The sequence below is a fragment of the Schistocerca gregaria genome, unplaced genomic scaffold (genome assembly GCF_023897955.1).
Source record: "Schistocerca gregaria isolate iqSchGreg1 unplaced genomic scaffold, iqSchGreg1.2 ptg000861l, whole genome shotgun sequence".
NCBI classification, from domain to species: domain Eukaryota; kingdom Metazoa; phylum Arthropoda; class Insecta; order Orthoptera; family Acrididae; genus Schistocerca; species Schistocerca gregaria.
This window is the reverse complement of record NW_026062223.1, coordinates 22,501-32,500: the sequence shown is the minus strand read 5'-3', so window position 1 is coordinate 32,500 and position 10,000 is coordinate 22,501. Positions and strand designations below refer to the sequence as shown.

General features: G+C 54.5%; 2 non-coding genes and 1 pseudogene across 2 annotated transcripts; all 3 read right to left on the bottom strand.

Annotated features, from left to right (window-relative positions):
* The window catches only part of LOC126323606 (large subunit ribosomal RNA), a 5,648-nt pseudogene extending 2,970 nt beyond the window's left edge, over nt 1-2,678 (bottom strand).
* A 188-nt stretch (nt 2,679-2,866) lies between these two features.
* Nucleotides 2,867-3,021, bottom strand: LOC126323607 (5.8S ribosomal RNA). The gene has a single exon (XR_007559551.1). It is a non-coding gene; the product is annotated as a 5.8S ribosomal RNA (ribosomal RNA).
* A 371-nt stretch (nt 3,022-3,392) lies between these two features.
* On the bottom strand, nt 3,393-5,285 carry LOC126323594 (small subunit ribosomal RNA). The gene has a single exon (XR_007559540.1). It is a non-coding gene; the product is annotated as a small subunit ribosomal RNA (ribosomal RNA).
* Between the last annotated feature and the right edge of the window lie 4,715 nt (nt 5,286-10,000).

Here is a 10,000-nt window from a genome sequence, read left to right as displayed (position 1 = left end):
ACCCGCGCGCCCCCGGAGGAGCACGCTAAGGCGGACGCGGCCTCGCAGCAAGGAAGATCCGTGGGAGGCCAAGGCACGGGACCGAGCTCGGATCCTGCACGCAGGTTGAAGCACCGGGGCGCGAACGCCGCGCAGGCGCGCGCATCCTGCACCGCCGGCCAGCACGAGGCCAACCAACGGCGAGAGCAGACCACGCCCGCGCTAAACGCCCGCACTTACCGGCACCCCTACGGCACTCACCTCGCCCAGGCCCGGCACGTTAGCGCTGACCCACTTCCCGACCAAGCCCGACACGCCCCGATCCTCAGAGCCAATCCTTATCCCGAAGTTACGGATCCAATTTGCCGACTTCCCTTACCTACATTATTCTATCGACTAGAGGCTCTTCACCTTGGAGACCTGCTGCGGATATGGGTACGAACCGGCGCGACACCTCCACGTGGCCCTCTCCCGGATTTTCAAGGTCCGAGGGGAAGATCGGGACACCGCCGCAACTGCGGTGCTCTTCGCGTTCCAAACCCTATCTCCCTGCTAGAGGATTCCAGGGAACTCGAACGCTCATGCAGAAAAGAAAACTCTTCCCCGATCTCCCGACGGCGTCTCCGGGTCCTTTTGGGTTACCCCGACGAGCATCTCTAAAAGAGGGGCCCGACTTATATCGGTTCCGCTGCCGGGTTCCGGAATAGGAACCGGATTCCCTTTCGCCCAACGGGGGCCAGCACAAAGTGCATCATGCTATGACGGCCCCCATCAACATCGGATTTCTCCTAGGGCTTAGGATCGACTGACTCGTGTGCAACGGCTGTTCACACGAAACCCTTCTCCGCGTCAGCCCTCCAGGGCCTCGCTGGAGTATTTGCTACTACCACCAAGATCTGCACCGACGGCGGCTCCAGGCAGGCTCACGCCCAGACCCTTCTGCGCCCACCGCCGCGACCCTCCTACTCGTCAGGGCTTCGCGGCCGGCCGCGAGGACCGGCCATGACTGCCAGACTGACGGCCGAGTATAGGCACGACGCTTCAGCGCCATCCATTTTCAGGGCTAGTTGCTTCGGCAGGTGAGTTGTTACACACTCCTTAGCGGATTCCGACTTCCATGGCCACCGTCCTGCTGTCTTAAGCAACCAACGCCTTTCATGGTTTCCCATGAGCGTCGATTCGGGCGCCTTAACTCGGCGTTTGGTTCATCCCACAGCGCCAGTTCTGCTTACCAAAAGTGGCCCACTTGGCACTCCGATCCGAGTCGTTTGCTCGCGGCTTCAGCATATCAAGCAAGCCGGAGATCTCACCCATTTAAAGTTTGAGAATAGGTTGAGGTCGTTTCGGCCCCAAGGCCTCTAATCATTCGCTTTACCGGATGAGACTCGTACGAGCACCAGCTATCCTGAGGGAAACTTCGGAGGGAACCAGCTACTAGATGGTTCGATTAGTCTTTCGCCCCTATACCCAGCTCCGACGATCGATTTGCACGTCAGAATCGCTACGGACCTCCATCAGGGTTTCCCCTGACTTCGTCCTGGCCAGGCATAGTTCACCATCTTTCGGGTCCCAACGTGTACGCTCTAGGTGCGCCTCACCTCGCAATGAGGACGAGACGCCCCGGGAGTGCGGAGGCCGCCGCCCCGTGAAGGGCGGGGAAGCCCCATCCTCCCTCGGCCCGCGCAAGGCGAGACCTTCACTTTCATTACGCCTTTAGGTTTCGTACAGCCCAATGACTCGCGCACATGTTAGACTCCTTGGTCCGTGTTTCAAGACGGGTCGTGAAATTGTCCAAAGCTGAAGCGCCGCTGACGGGAGCGATTATTCCGCCCGAGAGCATCCCGAGCCAACAGCGGCGCGGGTCCGGGGCCGGGCCAGGTAGGTCCGTCATCCGGGAAGAACCGCGCGCGCTTGCCGGGAGCCCGAGCGCCCAAAGGGGCGAATCGACTCCTCCAGATATACCGCCGAGCAGCCAGCCAGGACACCGGGGCTCTGCCCAACAGACGCGAACCGAGGCCCGCGGAAGGACAGGCTGCGCACCCGGGCCGTAGGCCGGCACCCAGCGGGTCGCGACGTCCTACTAGGGGAGAAGTGCGGCCCACCGCACACCGGAACGGCCCCACCCCGCGGCGAGTGGAAAGGCAACCGGACACGACCCCGCCGCGGATTGCTCCGCGCGGGCGGCCGGCCCCATCTGCCGAGGGCGGGGGCCAGTGGCCGGATGGGCGTGAATCTCACCCGTTCGACCTTTCGGACTTCTCACGTTTACCCCAGAACGGTTTCACGTACTTTTGAACTCTCTCTTCAAAGTTCTTTTCAACTTTCCCTCACGGTACTTGTTCGCTATCGGTCTCGTGGTCATATTTAGTCTCAGATGGAGTTTACCACCCACTTGGAGCTGCACTCTCAAGCAACCCGACTCGAAGGAGAGGTCCCGCCGACGCTCGCACCGGCCGCTACGGGCCTGGCACCCTCTACGGGCCGTGGCCTCATTCAAGTTGGACTTGGGCTCGGCGCGAGGCGTCGGGGTAGTGGACCCTCCCAAACACCACATGCCACGACAGGCGGCAGCCTGCGGGGTTCGGTGCTGGACTCTTCCCTGTTCGCTCGCCGCTACTGGGGGAATCCTTGTTAGTTTCTTTTCCTCCGCTTAGTAATATGCTTAAATTCAGCGGGTAGTCTCGCCTGCTCTGAGGTCGTTGTACGAGGTGTCGCACGCCACACCGCCAGCCGGCTGTGCACGCTACCGAGAAAGTACCGGTATGCGAACCGCCAGGCGACGGGCGCGCATCGCACGTTTAAGGAGACGCGGCCGGCCACACAGGCGACCACGACACTCCCACGTCTCCGAAGCGGGACAAACGCCGCGCGCTTCAGTATACGTAGCCGACCCTCAGCCAGACGTGGCCCGGGAACGGAATCCATGGACCGCAATGTGCGTTCGAAACGTCGATGTTCATGTGTCCTGCAGTTCACATGTCGACGCGCAATTTGCTGCGTTCTTCATCGACCCACGAGCCGAGTGATCCACCGTCCTGGGTGATCTTTTCCTTTTCAGTCTCCCACTGTCTCTTTCAAGACAGTAGCATTTGCGGGACTGAGGCGTCTGACGGCCCCTGTTCCACTATTTTTTTTGTGTCCAACGGCCTCACAGCCGATGGGCGTCGTACGGCTCCACACCGGAGCGGACAGGCACTCGGGCGAACGTCATTCAAAACCGGCGCCAGGCGCCAGGTACCGCAGGCCAGCCGCTCCAGAGCTTCAGCGCTCGTACCACACAACAACAACAACAACAACACTTCCGCTAGTTTTGAGAGGCACGCGTGGTTCCGCACGCGGCGCACGGCCACTGCCGTACAGGTAGCGTGTTGCGCGACACGACACGCACATCGAAAGACATGCAGTCTAGTCGGTAATGATCCTTCCGCAGGTTCACCTACGGAAACCTTGTTACGACTTTTACTTCCTCTAAATGATCAAGTTTGGTCATCTTTCCGGTAGCATCGGCAACGACAGAGTCGATGCCGCGTACCAGTCCGAAGACCTCACTAAATCATTCAATCGGTAGTAGCGACGGGCGGTGTGTACAAAGGGCAGGGACGTAATCAACGCGAGCTTATGACTCGCGCTTACTGGGAATTCCTCGTTCATGGGGAACAATTGCAAGCCCCAATCCCTAGCACGAAGGAGGTTCAGCGGGTTACCCCGACCTTTCGGCCTAGGAAGACACGCTGATTCCTTCAGTGTAGCGCGCGTGCGGCCCAGAACATCTAAGGGCATCACAGACCTGTTATTGCTCAATCTCGTGCGGCTAGAAGCCGCCTGTCCCTCTAAGAAGAAAAGTAATCGCTGACAGCACGAAGGATGTCACGCGACTAGTTAGCAGGCTAGAGTCTCGTTCGTTATCGGAATTAACCAGACAAATCGCTCCACCAACTAAGAACGGCCATGCACCACCACCCACCGAATCAAGAAAGAGCTATCAATCTGTCAATCCTTCCGGTGTCCGGGCCTGGTGAGGTTTCCCGTGTTGAGTCAAATTAAGCCGCAGGCTCCACTCCTGGTGGTGCCCTTCCGTCAATTCCTTTAAGTTTCAGCTTTGCAACCATACTTCCCCCGGAACCCAAAAGCTTTGGTTTCCCGGAGGCTGCCCGCCGAGTCATCGGAGGAACTGCGGCGGATCGCTGGCTGGCATCGTTTATGGTTAGAACTAGGGCGGTATCTGATCGCCTTCGAACCTCTAACTTTCGTTCTTGATTAATGAAAACATACTTGGCAAATGCTTTCGCTTCTGTTCGTCTTGCGACGATCCAAGAATTTCACCTCTAACGTCGCAATACGAATGCCCCCGCCTGTCCCTATTAATCATTACCTCGGGTTCCGAAAACCAACAAAATAGAACCGAGGTCCTATTCCATTATTCCATGCACACAGTATTCAGGCGGGCTTGCCTGCTTTAAGCACTCTAATTTGTTCAAAGTAAACGTGCCGGCCCACCGAGACACTCAACAAAGAGCACCCTGGTAGGATTTAAACGGGGTCCGCCTCGGGACGCGAAAGCACCCCTTCGGCTCGCCCCACCGGCAGGACGTCCCACGATACATGCCAGTTAAACACCGACGGGCGGTGAACCAACAGCGTGGGACACAAATCCAACTACGAGCTTTTTAACCGCAACAACTTTAATATACGCTATTGGAGCTGGAATTACCGCGGCTGCTGGCACCAGACTTGCCCTCCAATAGATACTCGTTAAAGGATTTAAAGTGTACTCATTCCGATTACGGGGCCTCGGATGAGTCCCGTATCGTTATTTTTCGTCACTACCTCCCCGTGCCGGGAGTGGGTAATTTGCGCGCCTGCTGCCTTCCTTGGATGTGGTAGCCGTTTCTCAGGCTCCCTCTCCGGAATCGAACCCTGATTCCCCGTTACCCGTTACAACCATGGTAGGCGCAGAACCTACCATCGACAGTTGATAAGGCAGACATTTGAAAGATGCGTCGCCGGTACGAGGACCGTGCGATCAGCCCAAAGTTATTCAGAGTCACCAAGGCAAACGGACCAGACAAGCCAATCCGATTGGTTTTGATCTAATAAAAGCGTCCCTTCCATCTCTGGTCGGGACTCTGTTTGCATGTATTAGCTCTAGAATTACCACAGTTATCCAAGTAACGTGGGTACGATCTAAGGAACCATAACTGATTTAATGAGCCATTCGCGGTTTCACCTTAATGCGGCTTGTACTGAGACATGCATGGCTTAATCTTTGAGACAAGCATATGACTACTGGCAGGATCAACCAGGGAGCTGCGTCAACTAGAGCTGAGCAGCCGGCCGCCCGGGAGTGTGTCCCGGGGGCCCGCGCGAACACGCAAGCGTCCGCTCAATTATTCTGCAAACAGGAGGAGGCCGAGCTCCCCTGCACGATACACCTCGAAACCCTCTCAGGTCCCGGCGGCGCGCAGCGCCGTCCTAGGTACTTGGTCGGTTTCGAGAGAGGCGCAATCGCCCGGAGTTAGGCGAGTAGACGGTTTTAGTGAGAACACCCTTGCTCCCAACTGAGCTTGCCGCTGCCGACAGAGGCCCGGGAGCGTGCTGTCGTGGCATTGCCGGCGGGAGACAACACGCGCCACCTATGGTGACCGGCAGCTCCAACGCCAGCGCCACACAAGGGCAAAGCCCCACTTGGGTGCAGAAGCGAACTCTCCCAGCACAGCGCACGCGCCAACACGTCCGCACAACTGCGATACAAACCACCTGCGAGAACCGCTGGGGCGACCGAGCAGCAGACGGCGTCGCGGCGCCGAGTGCCAGGCGGCGGCGCATCCTCAACGCACACAGTCCTCAATCAGACCAGCACACTGCAGATGTCCACCGCGCTTCGCACCGGGCTCGGCTGAACCAACTTTGGCCGCCAGGCGCCGCGTGCAGGGTGCGCCGCAGCGTAGCTGCGCCGCCTGCCGGGCCCGTCGGCTGGCGCTCCTGCCACTCGGCGCCCCCCACCAGCCGCCTGTTGCGCGTGCGCCCACGCAGCGCGCGGCCAACACGCCGGGCGGCCCCCCTTCACCGGCCGGGAACAGTCCCACCAAGCCACCGCCGCGTATCGCTTCATACCCACATGGGCCTAGTCACGTGTGTGGATGTGGCGGGTACCGCTGAAACAACCGGTTAATAGCTGTACCGATCGTCGCCATCACAGATTCACCTCCAGCGTGAACAACCGCTCAACAACGGATTTCCAGTTCATTTGCGTATCTTGGGCAGTAAACGTAGATGTCCACCTACATTTGCGAATTCAACAATTCTTGCATGCCAGGATGTCATGTGTCACGACACGCTACATCAGACCACATACACACTGCGACATGTGCAGAAGAGAACACGTGGAAGGTGGCCCGCGCACGTATGCGATGTCCCTTCCGCGATCCACTGTCAACCGGCATCTGCGGCATGTCCCAGATATGGAACGCGGTCCACCAGGGTAGCACTTTGTGTGAGGCAATACGACAAAGTCGGAATACACGCGTCACTACATCAGACGGCTCACGCTGACCTGACCTGACCTGACTCACCGCACCACCACCCCCAGCGACCCAGGGTGACATACAATGCGTTCGTACGTTCCTCCCACACGCCTCTACGGCGTACCACAGTGCAACCTAGCTGTTATTGGGAGACGAGACAAGTAGCATCGAGCACATCATATGGAAATTGAGATTCGACACCGTTGGGCACAGCCAGCGTACGGTCACACGTATCACACTACTTCACTCTGTACGTAACGACCGATGATCGGTACAGCGTGTGGGTTACGCGTACGACATCAGCGGACAATGGACACAGACCATACCACGACGTACACTGAGGGCGTCGACATCTGAATGCAACTGAACAGCTGCGAGGCTCATTTAACACTCAAACGCCAGACCGACCAGCTTGAGAGGACAGAGACACAAAGAGGGGGACAGAGGGAGGGGGGGGGGGCGATATAGTCCTATTGCAGTACAATTGACAGTGGATAGCGGGAATATGTGGAAAGTAAGCAACACTCGCAAGACATCTACATGAGGATAACAACGACACCAGAGATTCCGAGCAGTGAACTATGTTAGGCAAAGGGACAACGTGGGTTAGGTTAAGGGACAACGTGGGTTAGGTTAAGGGACAACGTGGGTTAGGTTAAGGGACAACGTGGGTTAGGTTAAGGGACAACGTGGGTTAGGTTAAGGGACAACGTGGGTTAGGTTAAGGGACAACGTGGGTTAGGTTAAGGGACAACGTGGTTTAGGTAACACGCGATCTAGTGTTAGGTTAAGGGACAACGTGGGTTAGGTTAAGGGACAACGTGGGTTAGGTTAAGGGACAACGTGGGTTAGGTTAAGGGACAACGTGGGTTAGGTTAAGGGACAACGTGGGTTAGGTTAAGGGACAACGTGGGTTAGGTTAAGGGACAACGTGGGTTAGGTTAAGGGACAACGTGGGTTAGGTTAAGGGACAACGTGGGTTAGGTTAAGGGACAACGTGGGTTAGGTTAAGGGACAACGTGGGTTAGGTTAAGGGACAACGTGGGTTAGGTTAAGGGACAACGTGGGTTAGGTTAAGGGACAACGTGGGTTAGGTTAAGGGACAACGTGGGTTAGGTTAAGGGACAACGTGGGTTAGGTTAAGGGACAACGTGGGTTAGGTTAAGGGACAACGTGGGTTAGGTTAAGGGACAACGTGGGTTAGGTTAAGGGACAACGTGGGTTAGGTTAAGGGACAACGTGGGTTAGGTTAAGGGACAACGTGGGTTAGGTTAAGGGACAACGTGGGTTAGGTTAAGGGACAACGTGGGTTAGGTTAAGGGACAACGTGGGTTAGGTTAAGGGACAACGTGGGTTAGGTTAAGGGACAACGTGGGTTAGGTTAAGGGACAACGTGGGTTAGGTTAAGGGACAACGTGGGTTAGGTTAAGGGACAACGTGGGTTAGGTTAAGGGACAACGTGGGTTAGGTTAAGGGACAACGTGGGTTAGGTTAAGGGACAACGTGGGTTAGGTTAAGGGACAACGTGGGTTAGGTTAAGGGACAACGTGGGTTAGGTTAAGGGACAACGTGGGTTAGGTTAAGGGACAACGTGGGTTAGGTTAAGGGACAACGTGGGTTAGGTTAAGGGACAACGTGGGTTAGGTTAAGGGACAACGTGGGTTAGGTTAAGGGACAACGTGGGTTAGGTTAAGGGACAACTTGAGTTAGGTTAAGGGACAACTTGAGTTAGGTTAAGGGACAACTTGAGTTAGGTTAAGGGACAACTTGAGTTAGGTTAAGGGACAACTTGAGTTAGGTTAAGGGACAACTTGAGTTAGGTTAAGGGACAACTTGAGTTAGGTTAAGGGACAACTTGAGTTAGGTTAAGGGACAACTTGAGTTAGGTTAAGGGACAACTTGAGTTAGGTTAAGGGACAACTTGAGTTAGGTTAAGGGACAACTTGAGTTAGGTTAAGGGACAACTTGAGTTAGGTTAAGGGACAACTTGAGTTAGGTTAAGGGACAACTTGAGTTAGGTTAAGGGACAACTTGAGTTAGGTTAAGGGACAACTTGAGTTAGGTTAAGGGACAACTTGAGTTAGGTTAAGGGACAACTTGAGTTAGGTTAAGGGACAACTTGAGTTAGGTTAAGGGACAACTTGAGTTAGGTTAAGGGATAATGTGGTACAACCACAGTTAGGTTAAGGGATAATGTGGTACAACCACAGTTAGGTTAAGGGATAATGTGGTACAACCACAGTTAGGTTAAGGGATAATGTGGTACAACCACAGTTAGGTTAAGGGATAATGTGGTACAACCACAGTTAGGTTAAGGGATAATGTGGTACAACCACAGTTAGGTTAAGGGATAATGTGGTACAACCACAGTTAGGTTAAGGGATAATGTGGTACAACCACAGTTAGGTTAAGGGATAATGTGGTACAACCACAGTTAGGTTAAGGGATAATGTGGTACAACCACAGTTAGGTTAAGGGATAATGTGGTACAACCACAGTTAGGTTAAGGGATAATGTGGTACAACCACAGTTAGGTTAAGGGATAATGTGGTACAACCACAGTTAGGTTAAGGGATAATGTGGTACAACCACAGTTAGGTTAAGGGATAATGTGGTACAACCACAGTTAGGTTAAGGGATAATGTGGTACAACCACAGTTAGGTTAAGGGATAATGTGGTACAACCACAGTTAGGTTAAGGGATAATGTGGTACAACCACAGTTAGGTTAAGCGATAATGTGGTACAACCACAGTTAGGTTAAGCGATAATGTGGTACAACCACAGTTAGGTTAAGCGATAATGTGGTACAACCACAGTTAGGTTAAGCGATAATGTGGTACAACCACAGTTAGGTTAAGCGATAATGTGGTACAACCACAGTTAGGTTAAGCGATAATGTGGTACAACCACAGTTAGGTTAAGCGATAATGTGGTACAACCACAGTTAGGTTAAGCGATAATGTGGTACAACCACAGTTAGGTTAAGCGATAATGTGGTACAGCCACAGTTAGGTTAAGCGATAATGTGGTACAGCCACAGTTAGGTTAAGCGATAAAGTTGGTTAAATTTGGTATTGTGTGGGAAGGGTGCAGAGAGAGAGGGGGGGGGGTGGATAGTGGTGGCAGTACGCGGATGCCTGAGTCACCGTCAGATACGTCACGTCGGTTCGATGCTTGTAGCAAGAGGCTGGCGGATGTGTGTCTCTCACTTCTGCAATTTTTCATGTGGTATAACACGAGGGCGGGGGATGATATTTGGTGCCCCTCTGTGTAGGATGTGTGTTGGTGGTGTTGATTTATCTGAGCAATGGTAGTTGTCGGAGGAGTGGGGTATTGTGCTTTTATAGGTGGACCTACTGCTCTGGTTATCATAGTGTCGACGGTGCAATGTGGCAGAGAGGATGCACTCGACATTGTCGCATTCCAGATGTTTACGTATTGTGTGTCTCCGTTGCAGGCCGAGAGTGGTGCATGTTCGAGTGTCTGGCTGACGTG